Source organism: Myotis brandtii, unplaced genomic scaffold (genome assembly GCF_000412655.1).
Source record: "Myotis brandtii unplaced genomic scaffold, ASM41265v1 scaffold237, whole genome shotgun sequence".
In the NCBI taxonomy this organism is placed as follows: Eukaryota; Metazoa; Chordata; class Mammalia; order Chiroptera; family Vespertilionidae; genus Myotis; species Myotis brandtii.
This window is the reverse complement of record NW_005358943.1, coordinates 1,777,078-1,786,486: the sequence shown is the minus strand read 5'-3', so window position 1 is coordinate 1,786,486 and position 9,409 is coordinate 1,777,078. Positions and strand designations below refer to the sequence as shown.

Genomic DNA, 9,409 nt, shown 5'->3' with positions numbered 1-9,409 from the left:
TTGGTTGATGCTCAACCACTGAACCACACTGGTCGGGTGGTGATAATCATTTTTAAAATCCATAAATGTATTAAATTAACATGTTTACATCGTGTTTTACACGATGTTATTTCAATAAACCTGGAAAAAATAAACTCAGATAAAAGATAATGGATATTTTAAATGTTTCTCAATTTTAATTTCTATTATGATAAATCTTAATATATATAAACTATATGAACAAAAGTTATTCTGTGGTTTTTACTAGTAAGGGGATAAAAGATTCTTAAGACCAAAATTAGACTGACCTGCATTCCTTAAGAGAAATAAATCTAGTAATCTCTTTATAGAGAGGACATTACAGCATAAAGCTACAACATAAACCTTTCATTCCAAATCCACTAATGAAACTTTTACATTTTATATGGGTATCAGAAAAAGAAAGTGAGGATCTCAAAGAATAATAGTTCTTATTAGAGGTTCATTAGAGTTTTTGTATAGCCTTGATCATCTGTCCAGGCTTGCGAGTTAGTGAAAGGGGGTATAAACAGCTGGATTATTACTGGTAACTCTTTAGTTGTATGTATGACATGTGTTCAGAGTAAGTGTTAACGGAAGAGATTGAAGAAAATGATTACTGAAGGTGCTCAAACAAAGCATGGGAGCATATAATTTTATTTGTGCAGCAACCGATAAGATAAAATCAAGGGTGAACAAAACTCCTTTCACAATGTTGTGGTCAATCATTAAACATGAAATGAGTTTCTGAACTCAACCTGTTTGCATTCAAATGATGAGAGAAATCATATTTTAAATAAAGAAGAAATTATAAGGTAAGTAATACTGATGTGGAATATAAAATATTTTTTGCATTTAAATGATCATATAAATGCCTAAATAATTATAAAAAGTATTGATTCATAAATGAAGTAGGATTACTAGCAAAGTTTCCTTCAATGTATGTTTGTTTTTTTTAATTTAAGGGATAGTTTTTCTGGATAAGAATTGTTGAGAAATCAGGATATAGCAAGAATATAATTGTTGCTAATCTTTTCATTGTTGAGGATCTTGTTTTGAAACTCTTAAAAATGAAACTGAAATGATATTGTCAAGGTCAGAATTTGGCTTCAACCTGAAACAATGTGAACTCAAAGAAAGAAGAGGGTAAAATAGAAACTTTAGAAATACAGATAACTGCAGACATTTTAGCCCCAAGTAGAGTAGGCCGTTGAAAAAGAGTAATTAGTGAGAGTGAGTGCTGAACCCTGGAGAAACCAGTGGTGAGATGAATAAAGTCCTTATTATAGATCCATCAATTCAGATTTTCTCATCTTCCAGTTTATGAAACTAGCTTTCATTTTTAATGCATACACTCATTTCCGATGGTTCTAGCATTTTCACATATAATTTCAAATTCAGAAGCTCTAAATGTGACACCAGGTGCCACAGTGAATCTATCATTTTAATAATATTTAAAGTACATTCATAAGCTCATTGATATTATAATCATTCTTTGTATATTTATGTGCTAGATTTTACTATAGATAAAAATATATATATACCAGAAAATGTTGGCTAAATCTTTGCCTTCAAGAGTTTATGTTCAGTAAGAGAAAATAAAATGACAATTATCATTCAACATGCAGTGTGGTAATAACTATGAGACATAAAGTCCGTATTTTATGCATTTAGTATAAAATATTGATAGAAAATAATATTAGCTATCAATGTGATCTTGGTAAATTAAAGATATAGAATCAAGCAAAATAACTGTATCTGCTACAGAAAACATCTAGGAAAAAAAGACATTTTTCCCTAAAAAAGTAAAAAGTGAACTGCAAGCCAATAGCTGTAACCAGATAACAGAACCTGATAACAGAAGTTAATAGCAGAGCCTAAAAGGAAAATAAAAGAAACCTAAGGTAATTCCAATATAACAGCTGTGGTCAAACAGCTGGAAGCAGACATTTAACAAATTGGAATTCTGGAGGTTCTTGTGGATTGCTAAGAGGGTATAATAAAATAGAAAATTTGGTAGACACAACATTTACATTACTTTTGGTGGAATTCTGAGTTCATGTTGTACCTATTTTCTGGGTCTCTGAGAATTACCTTAATCCAGGAGACACATGAATTTGATCATTTTATCTGACCTCTTACCTTTCTAAAAGAGATTTTTTAAATAAAGTGTTACCAAAGTCAGGAGAGTAGTAGAATTTCCCATCATTATTTGGTGAGGCACAGCTTCAGCACGCCTATGATACAATCAGGTTGCTAGGAATTGTGGAGAATAATTCAGGAGAAGACATCTCCAATACCCTTTTAACAATAAACATTCGTTTAAAAAAACACTGCAGTCCCGGCCGGGTGGCTCAGTTGGTTGCAGCATCATTCCGTACACCAAGAGCTTTTGAGTTCAATTCCCAGTCAGGGTACATACCTAGGTTGCAGGTTCTATCCCTGGCCAGGGTTCTTACAGGAAGCAACCAATTAATGTTTCTCTCTCTTACTCTCTCTTTAAAATCAATAAACATATCCTAGGGTGAGGATTAAAAAACATACACACACAACACTGCAGAAATGTTGGATGATGATATGGAGTTAAAAACAAATTAGCCACCATAGATAATACATACAAGTTCTGATGAATAGCACTGGAATCATAGGTCAAGAAGAGACCACAATATTTTCTTTTTAAGTGAACAAGGTAGATTATGATAAAAGATTACTTTTAAAGTCACAGATGAGGGTGAGATTCCAAGGTTATTGTTTTTCCCAAGTGTCCTCAGGCAAGTGCTATATTCCTTCTGGCTCTCAATTTTTCAACTATAAAGAAAATGTATTTTCCCTTGCGCAGCCTTTTTCATTGAATTTTTTTGAGGATCAAATGATAAAACATATGAACCAAACAGAACTATAAAAGATTAAATGAGCATCTATATTTTAATATACTTGATTAGGAACATACTGTAAGAAAAAAAATTAGGAAAACACTAATGGAAGGAAAACAAGACATATTCTGTAACATATAGTTTGATTTTGAGGGTATTTCTTATTTGCAATCACAGTGCTTTAGTTTTATATTTTATTACCTCTTCAAAAAAAATTCCCATTTTTACTCAGAATTAAAATCTGCAGTTTATACTTTTGATGTTGGAGTAATATAATTTAACAATGAAAAGAAACTTATTCATGGTGAAAGACTTACTTACATTTCAATATTATATCATAAAATTGTTAGGCTTTCTCTAAATACTTTTGCAACTTTCTGTCATATATATATATATATATATATATATGCCTAAGCGACAGTCTGACCGTCCTACCGGTAGCTATGGCGTGCGATGACCACCAGGAGGCAGATGTTCCGACTGGTAGTTATGACACACACTGACCACCAGGGGGCAGGTGCTTAATGCAGAAGCTGCCGAGCTGTGGTGACTTGGCAGCTGCGGTTCTCGGGTGATGCACCTGGAACCAGAGAGGAAGGAGACCAATTCCAGGGTGCTTCACAAAGAACCGCCCTCTTGCAATCTGGGACCCCTTGGGGGGATGTCAGAGAGCCGGTTTCAGCCTGATACCCACAGACCAGGCCATGGGACCCCAGGCTGAGGGCCTCTAGTTAACATATAAAGTGGAGTCTAATTTAGTAAGTTATCATTAACAATATGACTGTCATCAGACTGGAAATTTCTACTGGTGAAAACTAGCACATTCTCTCCCCAAAGGCTGGCTTATATAGAAATTCAAATTATAATCAATTGTTTGCTTAGGCAACTCTGAAGCAGTAAAAGAGGAATATTCTAACTTGAATATTTACTGGCAATAGACCAAGATGATGAGAATCATTCACTGTTATGTTGGAGATCATCTATCTCAAAATTTCCTAAATGATATTGCAATGGGCTGATAAAAGTGATATGCTCTGTAAAACATAATGTGTAATCAATTAATTCTAGAAATGTGTTTCCTCACTGCAAGACTTCTCACAGTTTTTAATGTGCCAGTGTTTTTCTTGATGTCTCAGTGGGAAATCTCATAAGCTCTGTTTCCAAAACAGATTCGGGGGTAGGGGGTACAGCGATCTGATATCTTCCATACTAGAGATCCAGAAAGACCAGATTTAGACATTATAATACTCAAAAGGCTCCAGATACTTTTCTCAAGATGTGTGGACATCTCTTTTGAGATGTGTGGCATGCCCAACAAGTACAATCAATCAGTGAACTTCAAACTAGCGAGAATATAAGCAGAAATTAACTCCCTGGATTGTTAACTGTGGCAGTGGTATGTGAGAGCTACCAAGGATACAAGAAGGGAACAGACATAGAGGAAAGCAAACTTGGAACAGGAAGAAAAGAAAACCAAGTTCTGATGAATAGCACTGGAATCATAGGTCAAGCAGTGTCTGTAGTCAACTATACATTTTTTCCCAATCAACACAAGAGAAACTTTATTGAGGCTCATGGTCACAGGTTTCAGAGTTCAGGTAGAAGGCTGCCCTGTGGACCCAAGGAGGTATTGGGGCCTTATTTGACCTCATTCTTAGGGCACAGGTTGTTGGTATGGTCACACTTCTCCTTGTGGCAGTTGACAGTACGTGGATGCAGGTGGGAGTGACCCTTGTGACAGATCATCTTATCACAGTTGTACTTCTGGGCAAGCTGGTGGAGGGCGGGTTTGATGATACCACCCCTCAGACGAAGCACCAAGTGCAGGGTGGACACTTTCTGAATGTTGCAGTCTGTGAGAGTGCGGCCATCCTCTAGCTGTTTGCCCACAGAAATCAGACACTGCTGTTCAGGTAGGATGCCTTCCTTGTCTTGGATTTTAGCTTTGACAGTCTCAATGGTGTCACTGGGCTCAACCTCAAGGTTGATGGTCTTGCCAGTCAGGGTCTCTCTCTCTCTCTTTCCCCTCCCCCCTCCTAAACCAACTCGCAACCAAAACAACTTTACTAACAAGGGCAAAATTAGAAGAGGTTCCTCAACTTTAGTCAATGGCTGATATTTTGTACATATTAATAACCCTTAAAATTATCACATTCTTTATACATGTAAGTCATATCCTATATAATAAAAGGATACTATGCAAATTGACCCTAACAGTGGAACAACCAAGAACGACCGGTGGCTATGATGGGTACTAACCACCAGGGGGTAGATGCTCAACATAGGAGCTGCCCCCTGGTGGTCAGTGCATTCCCACAGGGGGAGCACCACTCAGCCACAAGTGCTAAGGATGTCCAACCGCAGGGAGCGGGCTTAAGCTGGCAGTCGGACATCCCCCAAGGGATCCCAGGCTGCCAGAGGATTGTCTGACTGCCAGCTTAGGCCCGATCCCCCGGGGAGTGGGCCTAAGCCAGGGGTGGGCAAACTTTTTGACTTGAGGGCCACAATGGGTTCTTAAACTGGACCGGAGGGCTGGAACAAAAGCATGGATGGAGTGTTTGTGTGAACTAATATAAATTCAAAGTAAACATCATTACATAAAAGGGTATGGTCTTTTTTTTTTTAGTTTTATTCATTTCAAACGGGCCGGATCCGGCCCGCGGGCCGAGTTTGCCCACGGCTGGCCTAAGCCCTAAGCCAGCAGGTGGACATCCCCTGAGTGGTTCTGGACTGCAAGAGGGCACAGGCAGGGCTGAGGGACACCCCCCCCCCAAGTGCACAAATTTTCATGCACTGGGCCTCTAGTATTATATATAAAGACAATACCTTGGGACATGTTTTGCTCTTATCATCTAGCTCATTGAGGTGATTTATTTTATCTCTGCTCTGACTCAATATGCATTTGTTTTAGATTTATTAATCAAGGGAATTTTGTTTATTTGCAAGTTTTCCTCATTTTTTCCCTCTGTACTACTGCATTTGAAGCATAATAATGAATCCAATGAAATGGTTCTGACCAGCTATTTTTATGAAAATCCCTTTGACTCAATGGGGTGCTTTTTGCTATTAGGACTGCAGCACATAGTATCTGTAAACTAAGCACACCCAACAGTATCTGGCACCTAATAGGCTTGGAGGCTGTTGGATTTCATCCTAGAAAAAGTAATCAATCTGCTATTTTCTATTGCTATAGGTATTGCTCTCTTTGGACTGCACATGTGCTCAAAAATTTGGTCTGCCAGTCCCTCTCCTCCTCCCTCCAAGAAAAGATGTTCCTACAGTGAGTGATGTTTTTAAGAAATAAATATGTTAAAATTGTTAATAACTGATACACTATTATGTTGAGGAGACAGAGGGAAGCTAAACAGACAGGGACTGGGACCAGGGGGGTGGGAATAAAGCCAGGGAATCCAACTAGGTGGAGTTACTAAGGCACCCCAACTGGGCTTGGAAGGGAGGGCATGCTGGAGAGACATGAGCTTTAAAATATATGAGTGTTGCTGAGACAGATGATGTACAGGTTACCAATCACAAGACAGTGAGGCGTATAACCATTCCCAAGAATGTTATTAAGGCAGAATTCGTTGAAAAGACCAATTAGTGAAAATATTTTCTTGGAGGTGGAAAATATAGAATGCCCTAGACTTAAATCTGAACTCTAGTTAATTATAAGTTTAATTAACTGGATGTAGTAAGACTTAGAAAGAAAAAGGCTGATTATCCCGTGTCTTATGGCAATAAAATGTATATTCATTATTGGCCTTAGAACATACTAACTGGAACTGCTAAGGCTTAGCTTGTCCTTAATGGTTTTAAACAATAGTGTTACATATTTCTATGCACTATTACCCCAAATGCCACATATTATGGAAGCAGAACAACATTGTCATTTAGTTCTAACAAGTAAAAAACTAAAAATAAAAAAGTAAACTTGACAGAATTTTATTCCTCAAATAGCAGTCAAAAAATATCTTTCATTTATCCTGCATTTGCCACACATTGGTGTCTTCCTTAACTCTAACCCCTCAAGGTTGGCAGAAAATGTAATTTTGCTTAATAGAGATATATCGCTCATGAGGCATGATTCGTCTCAGTACAAAATCATGATTCTACCAATCACAAGGAGCTGCTTTGTGACACTTAGAGAAGCATTTCATTTCCAGAAGGTGGTGCTCTAGAATAGTTGGAAACAGGTTTGCTTCCATCTGAAACAAAGCAGACCTCCATTCATTAGCATCCAAGTTAACTGAAATTCTAAAACACAGAGTCCATGTTCAAACCAAAAAAAAATGCCCTGCTTCCCTTTCTTTGATAGCATTTAAAACTCTAAATCTTTTTTCGATGCCAGTGACCTAACTTATTGTCTGGGAAAATTAGCAACACAATTGTTTAGAGATTGCAGCATTAAAACAAAATAGACAAAAACATAAGGGGACTTGATAGAAAAGTAAGTCAGTATTACATAACACTGTATTGTTTCTGTTTTGCCTTTTAATAAAGTTCATTTATAATTGTATTAAAATAACATTTGAAGCCATGCAATTGTATTATATGCAAAATCAGATAGTTATGGAAACTTGTATCTCCCTATGATTACTAAGAATATATCTGAAATTATAAAAACCTTGGCCTATAAAAAGCATATGGAGAAGCTGAAAAAAGAGTAGAAATTTAGAAGAGACATAAAAAAAATTCTTCAGTGGAGAAAGGACAATTTTGCCTAGTGAAAATGTATGTGGAATTATAGAGGTAATAAAGTTTGACTACAATAAATTGATCCATTTTCTATGCAGAGACAGATGGGGAACATTTGTGATTTTGCCTGAGATTGTAAATATTTCCAGCACATTTTTATTTCTGTCAGCAATAAGAATTTATTCAATGGTCAAAAGTAAACCGTATTTAGAATGCCAAAGTCCACTTAAACTGTAAACTAATAATTTTCTGAAAGAATTGGAAGTCTTAGTCATAATCATTTATATCCTGAGAGCTACTTGTCTATTTGAGTATTGTTGTTTACCAGTTGTTATAATATGCAAACCACTAATGCATCTTTAAAATAAATAACTGTAAGTATGTGAAATTATAGGCTGACTTGAGATAAATGATGTAAAATGTATTTTGTGCCGCACTTAGTATCACAAATGCATCAATGCGTCTCACTCTTACTTTACTAAGGTTTTACATAGTTTAAAATAGTTGATGAGATCAAGAATAAAGTCCCCTCAAACATTTAAATACTAGAGGCCCGGTGCATAAATTCATGCACCAGTGGGATCCCTCAGCCTGGCCTGCAGAATTGGGCTGAAACTGCTCTCCAACATCCCCCGAGGGGTCCTGGATTGCGAGAGGGCACAGGCCAGGCCAAGAGACCCCACCGGTGCACGCTTGGGCTGGGGAGGGACACGGGAGGTTGGCCAGCCGGGGTGGGACTACGGGAGGGCTCCAGGACATGTCCAGCCCATCTTGCTCAGTCCCGATCGGCGGACCCAGCAGCAAGCTAAACTACCTGTCAGAGCATCTGCCCCCTGGTGGTCAGTGCACATCATGGTGAGCAGTTGAGCGACCTTAGCATATCATTAGTATATTACCCTTTGATTGGTTGAGCAGCCTACCAGTCGAATGGACACTTAGCATATTAGGCTTTTATTATATAGGATGCATGCTGTTGTATTAAGTCTGTATTTCTTGAAATATGTACCAAAAATGTTTGGATTATTCAAAATTAATTATCTGTTGTCTTGGTTAAATTACAACTTCTCTGTAGTGTCAGTTCACAATGCATTTTAGAAATATATACCACACCCATTTGTAAGGATTTGGATGGATGTTTGCAATAAACCAGTAACTAACTTACCTGAAGGGAGGAAAACAGAGGGGGACAAGATTACTTGTGACCCTTTGGCAATATTAATATCTCTACTAATAAACCATATCTAAATGTAATAAATCCTATTCAAATTTTTAAATATGTGAATTACATTTATTTTTCTTTAAACTTGTCCTCAATTTGAGTTGTTTCTACAAAATGGATAAAAAGAAAATTCAGTTACAAAGCTATAAAATGCAACTCTTTCAAATATTAACATCTGAAATTAAGTAGACCAAATATTCAAATTCAAATCAATGTTTTCAGTTCTCAGACAAATTTAGACATACATTACAAAATTTTCTAAGCAGGGTATAACTACTTATGTAGAGGCCACAATTGCAGATAGAACTAACACAGTATACATTCCTGACTCTCAATTTTGCTCAAAGATTGAGGTGAGGAGGGATCATTATATTTTAATCAAACTCAACATAATTATTCACTGTGTACATCTACACTAATAAAAGAGAAACATGGTAATTAGTGTATGACCGCTGCCCTTCCCATTGGCTAATCAGCATATCCTTATGCAAATTAACTGTCAGCCAAGATGGCGGCCGGCAGCCATGCACTGAAGTGAGCAGGGAGGCTTGCTTGCTCCAGTGACTGCGGACTCCAACGTTCCCCGCCTAACTTGCCGGCCTCTCAGCTGCAACTCTAAGCAACT

General features: G+C 37.3%; 1 pseudogene; it reads right to left on the bottom strand.

Moving 5' to 3' along the window:
• Window positions 1-4,508: 4,508 nt before the first annotated feature.
• Window positions 4,509-9,409, bottom strand: part of LOC106726177 — a 16,069-nt pseudogene continuing 11,168 nt past the window's right edge.